We start from the raw sequence: 9165 nt of genomic DNA on the forward strand, positions 1-9165 counted from the left end.
GGAGAGAATGTTTTGGACCTCACAAGACTTCACGTCACCCTCATAGAGCCACACCCATTTCCTCTGACAGGCTCCAGTCTGTCCCACAGCTCCATGACTGAGTCACATCCTGAATGTCATTTGTGTGCAGTCACACAGAGTAGGTACCCTGGGGACTGGGTTTTATCAGTCAGCATGGTTCTCTGGAGATTCCTATAGGCCACTGTGCATACCCATAGTTCCTGTAGGTCACCGTGTGTACCCATAGTTCCTATAGGTCACTGTGTATTCATAGTTCCTGTAGGTCAGTGTGTGTATCCATAGTTCCTATAGGTCACTGTGCATATCCATAGTTCATATAGGTCATCATGCGTACCCATAGTTCCTGTAGGTCACTGTGCATATCCATAGTTCATATGGGTCACCATGCGTACCCATAGTTCCTGTAGGTCCCTGTGTGTACCCATAGTTCCTATAGGTTCCTGTGTGTATCCATAGTTCCTATAGGTCACTGTGCATACCCATAGTTCCTATAGGTCACTGTGTGTACCCATAGTTCCATCCTTTGTATTAACATCTGTGGGATGGATGGTCTGGTATTGCCCACTAAGGTCCATCAGGGTTGATTCCAGTTCTTGCCTATTAAAAATTAAGCTGCTGTAGACATGAAGTATTTTATATGAATGTAGGAATTAATTTTTCAAGGATAAAAACCTCTGGCATTTTAATTTAATTTATTATTAATTTAATGTTGAGAGACTACCAAGCTGCTTGCCCATGTAGCTGTACCATTTTGTAGTCTCATTAGCAAGGTAGGGTTGATCCAGTTTCTGCACATCCTTGCTAGCATTGCATATTTTAAGTGATTTTTATTTGAGCCAATTTGATAGGTATATACTGATGTCCCAGGGTGGTTTGTACTTGCATTTCCCTCAAGGGTAATGACATTGAACATCTTTTCATGGGCATATATGCTGACTGCATACTTCTTAGGTGGAATGTGTGTTTTCTAACTGGATTGCTATTTTACTGTTCGGTTGTGAGAGTCTTTTACATTTTCTAGATACTAGTCCTTTGTCTTCTGTGTTGTTTGTAAATACATGTCTTAAAGTATTTACCTCATTCTTTTTTTAATTCTTAAAAAAAAATTTATTTGACAGGTAGAGTTATAGACAGTGAGAGAGGGAGACAGAGAGAAAGGTCTTCCTTCCGTTGGTTCACCCCCCAAATGGCCGCCACAGCCGGCGCTGCGCCGATCCGAAGCCAGGAGCCAGGTGCTTCTTCCCGGCCTCCCATACAGGTGCAGGGGCCCAAACACTTGGGCCATCCTCCACTTCCCTCCCGGGCCACAGCAGTGAGCTGGACTGGAAGAGGAGCAACTGGGACTAGAACCCGGCGCCCATATGGGATGCCAGCACTGCAGCCAGAGAATTAACCAAGTGAGCCACAGCGCCGGCCCCTACCTCATTCTTTACTGCTTTATAGTTTTCTGGACATTTTGTCATTTTATATTTAAGTTTGTGATTCATTTTGAGCTCCATTTTAAACAAGCTGTGAGACTTAGGTTGAGTTTCATTGTTTTCCTCTGGGTAGCCTGTTGCTCCAGGACTATTTGTTAAAAATTTTACCTTTATCGCTTCTTGGCCTTTTCGCTGAGATCAAGTGTAAAAAGTCTACCTTTCTGCTGTCGACTTCCTCTTCACTTTTGTCAAATGAAGTTGAACATCTTTGCTTTATTTCTTAGTTCCCTGTTCTCTTCTCATCGTCTAACCATGTACCCATCTATATATGCCACACAGTCTTCTTAATTTAGCTATTTCTTTTAACCAGATTTATTTATTTATTTATTTATTTATTTATTTATTTATTTTTAAAGATTTATTTGGGAGACAGAGTTACAGACAGAGAGGTCCTTCGTCTGCTGGTTCACGCCCCAAATGGCCGCAACGGGTGGAGCTGGGCTGATCAGAAGGCAGAAGCCAGGAGCTTCCTCTGGGTCTGCCATGTGGTTGTAGGGACCCAAGCACCTGGGCTACCCTCCACTGCTTTCCTAGGTCATCAGCAGTGAGCTGGATCAGAAGTGGAGCAGCCGGGACTTGAACCAGTGCCCATATGGGATGCAGGTACTGCAGAGAGACATAATGTACTATGCCACAGCACCCATCCTGACAGACTTATTTATTGCACTTTTTCTTCAAAGTTGTTTTAGTTATTCTAGTTATTTGCCTTTTCATATACCTTATAGAATAATCTTGCCCTTATCTCTAAGATTCTTATAAACTTAGTAGCAATTACATTAAGATTGTATCTCAATTTGGGGATAATTGACATAGTTACTATATTATGAACATAGGATATCTCTCTAATTAGATGTTACTTGATTTATTTTGTGATTATTTTGTGGATTTTTAACATACTAAAGGTTCTCATTTTTAAAATTAATGATACTATATTTTAAATTATTGTATTCATGGGCTCATTGATAGTACTTTCAAAATCAGTTGGTTTTTTGTGTATATTGACCTTGTATCCTGCAACCTTACTAAATTCAGGTAAAATGTATAAAAAGTATTTTTGGAGGCAAGGGGTATATTTCCTGAGATTTTCTATGTAGAAAATTATGGCATCTGGACATAGGGACAGTTTTGCTTCTTCCTTTGCAACCTGTATGCTTTATTTTCTTGTCTGATGCTGGATTGAAACCCAAGATTGCATTGAATAAGATTGCTGAGAGTGGAGGTTTTTGCATTCCTTTTGCTTTTTTGGGTTTATTTTGCTCTGCTCCCATCATGGTCTTGAGATGGGAGCCTATATTATTGTATTAATTATGTATACATTACTTTTCTTATATATATGTGTATATATTTAGTGCTATACATTTTCTTCTTAGCACTGCTATAGCAGTGTACCACACATTTTGATTTTAAATTTGGAGATTTTAAAAAAATTTCCCTAGAAACTTTGTCTTTCATATATGGATTATTTCCAACTGTGTTGTTTATTTTCCAAGTGTTTTGATGTTCTCCCCATTTTATTCCTGTTACTGATGTCCAGCTTGATTCCATTGTGGCAGAAGAATATACTCCTCATGACTTTAACTCTTTTAAATTGGTTGGGGATGATTTTAGAGCCTGGAATCTGATGTAACTTTGTGAATATTTTGTGAGCATTTGATAAAAAAATGTAATCTGTAGTTGGATGAATGTTCTAGAAACATTGATTAGATGCTGTTGACTGATAATGTTGTTGATTTTTCTATCCTTGCTGATATTTTTTTTTTCTAGTTGTTCTGTTGTTTGTTGGGAGTGGGGTGTTGAAGTCACCAGCTGTAATTGTAGGTTTTTCCATTTTCCCTTTTACTTTATCATTTCAGCTTCACATATTTTGCAGTTCTGTTGTTTGGTGTACACAAATACACATTCAGAAATGTTGCGACTTCTTGGTATATTGAACCTTTTGAAATATGTAACTCTAAGCCAGGTACTCTGATATGGGATGTTGGTGTTCCAAGTGGCATCTTAACCACTGTGCCAAACACCCAAACCAATGGTGTCTTTGGATAAATCTCTGTGCTCAGCTTGCCTAGTGTTTGCTCCAGATACTACATTATACACACATAACTTCTCACTTTCCACAAGAGTTTTCCTCTTAACACTTACAGTGAGATATTGAGCTGCTTCCCTTTCTACACTTTTACCTTTCCTTTCTATAGTATAATTACCTTAATTGTTTTCTTTAGACGTCTTTACAATCACATAGAAATGTGTTTAATTCTTCCTTCAACCATGAAGCATAATTTAGTAAACTCAGTGAGGAATGCTTATTTGATTACTCTTATTTTTTCTCACTGTATTTTTCCTTGCTTCCTGATCTTCCAAGATTCTTCCTTGTTCTTTCTGTTTAGAGAATTTCTTTTATTCATCCTTTTAGGATTGCTCTGCTGGTGACAAATACTCTGTTTTCATTTGTCAGAGACCATTTTCGTGTCCCCTGTTTTGATGAAGTATATTTTCACTGGATAGAGAATTCTGGGATGACATTTCTTTTAGCACTTGAAAAATGTCATTATTTACTTTTCAAAGCATTTTAAAAATTTATTTTAAGATGTAACAATGTTTTAAAGATTTATTTATTTGAAAAGCAGAGTTACAGAGAGAGAGAGGGAGACAGAGAGAGAGAGAGAGAGAGAGAGAGAGAGAGAGAGATCTTCTATCCACTGGTTTACTCCCCAAATGGCTGCTGGGCCAGGCTAAACCAGGAGCCAGTGCTTCATCCAGGTCTCCCACTTGAGGGGCCAATCTGCTGCTGCTTTCCTGGGTGTATTAGCAGGGTTCTGGACCTGAAGTGGAGTAGCTGGCACTAAAACTGGTGCCCATGTGGGATGCTGGCATCACCGACAGTGGCTTAACCCATTATACCACAACACCAACCCCAGATTTAGCATTTTTTTATCATTTTTGCTGCTATTGCTTCATATGTAGATATTCTACACATACACATATATATTATTTTTCTTGAACACAGGGATATTAATGTCACACAATGTGGGATTCATGACAATGGTCATAAAAAAGAATGAAGGGTATTTTGTCATGTAGATGGTATAACTCAGAGGAGAAACATATAACTATGTATACACTAAATAATATGACATCCATATCATTTTCATTTTTATACTCTTTCTAGATAGTAGTTTCCACAGTAAGATAAAATGTGGTATTTGCCATTCTGTGTCTGGCTTATTTCACTTACCATAATGATATCCAGTTTCACTGATTTTGTTGCAAAAGTCAGGATTTCTTTTTTTTTAATGGCTGAGTAATAGTTTGTTGTGTGTATATATATATATAACATTTTCTTTATCCAGTCATCGGTTGATGGGCATCTAGGTTGATTCCATATTTTTACTATGGTGAATTGGGCTGCTGTAAACTTGGGAGTGCAATATCAGCCTCCATATTTTCTGTGAAGGAATTTGCTGTTATTGTAATTATTGTTGCTTTATAGGTAAGATGCTTTGCTTTCACTGCTTTCAAGATATTTGCTAGGTGTTTAGTTTTCAGATATGTGAGTACAGTGTGTCTTCCATGGCTTTCTTTAGGTTTATCCTGTTTTGGTTTCACTCAGTGTCTTGTATGTTTTATGTCTTTCATGGAATTTTAAGTTTTAAGCTATTACTTTATGAGTACTTTTCTCTAAAATCTTGTCTTCTTTCTCTTCTTTCTGGGACTCTGATATCGTGCATGTCAGATGTTTTTGTAATGTCCCAGTGACACCTGAGGCTCTGTTCATTTTTAAAATCTATTTTCTGTCTTCACTCTTCAGATTATCTAATTCTAATTGATCTGTCTTTAAGACCACTGCTTCTTTCCTCTGTGCTCTTCAGTTTGCTTTTGAGCCCATCCTGTGTTTGCTCTTTTTTCCTTGGAGTTGTATTATTCACTTTCAAAATTTATGTTTGATTATTACTTATGTCTTCTGTTTCCTTACTGAGACTTTCTATTTTGAGTTTCCCCCAGTCTTTTGTTTCAAGTATGTTCCCAATCATTTGGTGATTAATTTTATGATAGCTGCTTTAAAGACCTGTCAGATTAATTCTGACATTGATGTCATCTCCATGTTGACATCTGTTGATCATCTTACTTGACACCTTTTTAAATCTTCCTAGTTCTTGTTATGATGAAGGATGTTAATTGAAATCTGAACATTTAGGGTATTATGCTAGGAGATGCTGAATATTTTTAACATTTGTGCCTTTTTTTTTCATTTATTAACAGGCAGAGTAAAAGAGGGAGGGAAGAGGGGAGGGAGGGACACAGATTGAAAGAGATCTTCCATCTGCTGGCTCACTCTCCAGATGGTGGCAATAATCAGGATTAGGCTGGGCCAGGTCATGGTCATGGAACTGGAACTCCACCCTGGTCTCTTTACAAGGGCCCAGGCACCTGAGCTGTGATCCCTGAGCCAGGCTGCATTAGTAAGCTGGACTGGAGATGCAGGTGGCAGGACGCGAGCCTGCCCTCTTATATGGGGTGGCTGCGTCCCTAGCAGTGCCTTAACCCACTGTGCGACAAACTTGCCCTGGATTATGAAATCCTCTGTGTGGTTGACCTCTCTGCTCTGGTAGGAAAAGGTGTAGATGCTGCCTGGTTACTGCTACATAAGGGGTAGAGGTCCACATTCCCTGCTCAGCCTCCATTGAGATCCAAAATTGGTGAATTCTTTGTTACTTCTGCTTGGACATGGAAGTTCCAGCTCCTCCCTGGGTCCTCACAGACACCATGATTGGGGGGAGTTGCTCATTACCCCGATGTGTAGTCATAAAAGTCTGGTTTCCCACCACGATGCCTCTGACGCTGCCCTGGCAGTTATGGATGGAGAGGGCTGATTTTCACCCTTCCCTTCTCTGTGAGCGCCCTCGTTGGAGACAAGCCTCACTCGAGTGCCACAAAGGTGGACGTCTAAGCTTGCCTCTTGGTTTTTGCTGGTGCAGGTGAGGGTGGGCCATGGTCCTTTCTCTGTCATTTTTGTTGTAGTGAAACAGTTATTACCCAGTTTTCTGTCTTGCAAAACTGCATGTTTCCTAGTACTTTGGAGACAGAAAATAGTACTGTGCTGCTGGGGCTTAGTGCCACTTGGTGTTGCCCAGTTGTGTGCTTCTTCAGCTCCAAGTCCAGGATATAAGAGAGAAATAGAAAACCTGGGGGATTCATCCGACATGTTGTTCCTCACAGCCCGAGGTCCAGCCAGTCTGCTGCCATCTCTCCACCTTTCAGAGTCTTCTTCTGTTTTTCCTATGTGATATCCAGGGATCCAGATTGTCGTTGGGGGTGGGAGGGAAAGAAAGGCACATCTGCTCTGCCATGTAGAAGCAGAAGTCCTGGCTCAAGTCATTTTATTCCGGATCCATTTCACAGAAATAAACCACATTGAAATAATAGCTTCCATGTAATAATTTGCTTGTCTTCCCAGATCTGCCAGTGACTTGCATCTGTGTTATCTCTGTGTGTGTGTGTGTGTGTGTGTGTGTGTCTCAATTTCCTTGCAGTATGGGAGACGTCTCTCGCAGGAGCTAAAGCCACAGCTCATATTGAGTAATAGATTCTATTCAGTTCTGCTTCCCTGGGAGCATTGGAGCACATTAATTATATGTACTCTTTCTTATCCACAGCTTCATCCTTCCTGTTAACTAGATTTTCCCATTGGCTTTTTAAAAATTTTTAAATTTTTTAAAATTTTTTTATTTTTATTTTTTGACAGGCAGAGTGGATAGTGAGAGAGAGAAAAAGGTCTTCCTTCTCCATTGGTTCGCCCTCCAGTGGCCGCCACGGCCAGCACGCTGCGGCCGACGCACCATGCTGATCCGAAGCCAGGAGCCAGGTGCCTCTCCTGGTCTCCCATGCGGATGCAGGGCCCAAGGACTTGGGCCATCCTCCACTGCACTCCCGGACCATAGCAGAGGGCTGGCCTGGAAGAGGGGCAACCGGGACTAGAACCCGGTGTGCTGGCACCGCAGGTGGAGGATTAGCCTATTGAGCTGCAGTGCCAGCTGGCTTTTTAAATTGTGTTCAAGCTCTTCCATTAAGTACTAGTCAAATCCTAGCCACAAATTCCTTCTAGCTATTGTGGTGTCTCCCTGCTTCGCTCATTGAACTTCTCAAAATGTTTTCATTTATTCATCCCCCGTTCACCCCTCAACCACTCCAGTGTGGTTTTGGTTCCCATAATTTCACATCCTGTTAACTCTACTGAAGAGAGATATTTCTTTGTGCCCTCTTTCTTCTATTAAATGTTAAAAAAATGTAGATTTTCCATCTGCTGGTTCACTCCCCTAAATTTCTTTTTTTTTTTAACTTTTATTTAATGAATATAAATTTCCAAAGTACGAATTATGGATTACAATGGCTTCCCCCCCATACCGTCCCTCCCACCCACAACCCTCCCCTTTCCCACTCCCTCTCCCCTTCCATTCACATCAAGATTCATTTTCGATTATCTTAATATACAGAAGATCAGCTTAGTATACATTCACTCCCCTAAATTTCTACAACAGCCAGGGCTGAGGCTGGGTCAGGCCAAGTCCAGGATCCAGGGACTCCCTCTGGGTTTCCCTTGTCGGGGGTAGCAGGGGCTCAAGTACTTGACCCATCATGTGCCACATCCAGGGTGTGAGCAGGAAGCTGGGTGGGATGTGGAATCGTCAGACTTGCACCAGGCACTCGGATACGGCACACAGGAGCCTGAAGAAGTGCCTTGACCCGCCCATCAAACGCCCACTCGCTCTGCTTCTCAAATTCTCAGCAACATCTTTGTTATCATGGTCACTCCTGGTTCTCGAAGCACTCTTCCCTTGGCTTCCACACGACAGCATTTTCCTGGTGTTTCCTCTACTTCTCTGGACACGTCTTCTCTGTTTATTTTTTGAACTCCTTCTTTCTATGCAGCAAGCAGATGTTGGCATTCTCAGAATTCAGTCACAGCTCTCATTTCTCAGCTTGCTTAGATTTTTCTTCCTGGACATTCTCTTACACAATATGACTTTTGGTTATCATCGATATGCAGACAGCATACACATTTGTACGCAACCTCATCTCTCCTCTGAGGTTCAGACTTGCAATACGTATCTCCTCTTAGAAGCCTGCAAGTCCCTGCAAACCAATCTGTCCAGAACTGAGATCAAAGTCTCCTGAGAGCAGACCTCCACCCTCCTCTCCATCTGTTGTCTCCCATGTTCAACACATCAACACACGGCTGACTTTATCTTCTAAATAACTTACCAGCCTGTTGCTTTGTCTCTCATCCCAGCACACTGACTCAAGAGCTCATCCCCCTCTCCTACCATGGACATTGGCATAGCTGCCTCAGCCTCCCCTGCACCTGCCCTTGCTCCTCGCCAAACTGGCTGCCACTCTGCAGCCCAAAATTTTTTTTTTCAGAATTCAGTTCTCTCTCTCTCTCTCTCTCCCCTCTTTCCCTCTCTTTCTGCCTTGCCAATATTCTTAGAACAGAGGCAGTTCCTTCTGTACGTGGCTCTGAATTCCCAGTCTCATTTTGTACAATTTCACTGCAGTTTCTGCTTCAGCCACTCTGGCCTTTCAGTGACCATGATGCCCTGTGATACTCCTGCTCCAGGGCAGGGTTCTCTGTGAGACCCGAGTCTCAAACCAGTGCCCATATGGGATGCTG

This window comes from Oryctolagus cuniculus, chromosome 15 (genome assembly GCF_051225735.1).
Source record: "Oryctolagus cuniculus isolate XC-2025 breed Fujian yellow rabbit chromosome 15, ASM5122573v1, whole genome shotgun sequence".
NCBI lineage: Eukaryota > Metazoa > Chordata > Mammalia > Lagomorpha > Leporidae > Oryctolagus > Oryctolagus cuniculus.